Below are 1296 nucleotides of genomic sequence, written 5' to 3'. Positions count from 1 at the left end.
CCTGACAGAAAGTTTTCCAGACTCGCAAAGAGATGGTAATAAAGAAAACGGTTGCTCGGTTACCCCTCTCTGCTGTTTTACCATTGGTGGAAGAGGTGAGTGCCAATTTTCTGCCTATATTTGTTGTTGTTGTTTTTGAGACACCAGTCAGCCTAGATCTTTTGTCACATTTCCAGGATTTCTAAGTGAAGTTGTGTTAACTTGTTTAATTTCCTCCCCTGTAGATCACAAAGAGGCTCCAAGGGCACCCTTTTACGTAAGTGAGAGCTCAATAGAGCGGCTCTTAAGCGTTTAACTAGCTTAACTCCAGTGTTTGTACACTTAAGAAACTGAATCTACTTGATCTAGATACTGGTATTTGTTACGTTGCACTTACTTTGAAGTATAAAAACCTTGTGGTATATTCAGTCAATAGCGAGTTTCCCACTTGACAGCATGTACCCTTTGTTACTTCCTACAGGGCAGTTCTAATGGTACGGTGGCTCAAAGCTGTACTCATGCACCACACATCGTATCTGGCATCGGTGAGTCCAACATCCCATTCTGTCTGTGCTGCTGATATGATGCCACCAGGCTCTAGTTTGTTGCTGCTTGTTTGACTTGTGCTCTGCTTCCTTCTGTACCTCAAGATCTACATGATCCAAACAGTGCATATATTGTGATTACCCCTAAGCACCGCACACAAGCATACAAACACACAGCACCCTTCTTGCATGTCGTCTCCACTTGCTGACATTCATGTCTAATCTTATTTTGATCTACAGTTATTACCTCCACCACACAGCAGAGATTATAGCATTGCCTCTGACCGTCTGTCCGGTTGTATGACTACAGCCGAAATATCTGCACAACCAGCAGCTTTATATCCAATCATTGCACAAAGTGAAGAAAATGATTGATTTTTTTGTGTGCCCTTTACTTTGTACAAATGACATACAGGGGATATGTCATTTGAAAGTCAGGCACAACTTTTGCTGTCATTGATCTTAACAAGAGAGAACCTAATTTTTTGGCGACCCCATCTATGTAGCAAATGTCGTCCATACTTTTTTGTTTTAAAACGGTGTTTTAAAATGAAAACGATCTCTGTCCAGGTGACCGTTTTTAGCTCTTGGTCACTTTCCATCCATGCAATCACACCTGAAAACACACATATATGACCATTCACATACACTGAGAATGCATGAGCTGGTGTAAACAGGAAGCAGATTGTCTACTCAGCAGTTGATTAGTTGCAGAAAATACTATGAACAGACAGTTGTAGTGTAAAAAAAGCTGCTAGCAGAGACAACAAGG

General features: G+C 41.3%; 1 long non-coding RNA gene across 1 annotated transcript; it reads left to right on the top strand.

The window, feature by feature from the left end:
• The first annotated feature begins 12 nt into the window (after positions 1 to 12).
• Positions 13 to 1275, top strand: LOC111670457 (uncharacterized). The gene is made up of 3 exons (XR_002761874.2): positions 13 to 95; positions 225 to 256; positions 461 to 1275. It is a non-coding gene; the product is annotated as an uncharacterized LOC111670457 (long non-coding RNA).
• Positions 1276 to 1296: the final 21 nt, after the last annotated feature.

Source organism: Seriola lalandi, unplaced genomic scaffold (genome assembly GCF_002814215.2).
Source record: "Seriola lalandi dorsalis isolate HSWRI2012SDOR001 ecotype SW California unplaced genomic scaffold, Sedor1 jcf7180002005842, whole genome shotgun sequence".
NCBI lineage: Eukaryota > Metazoa > Chordata > Actinopteri > Carangiformes > Carangidae > Seriola > Seriola lalandi.
Note: the sequence above shows the minus strand (reverse complement) of the source record. Positions and strands in the feature narration are given on the sequence as shown.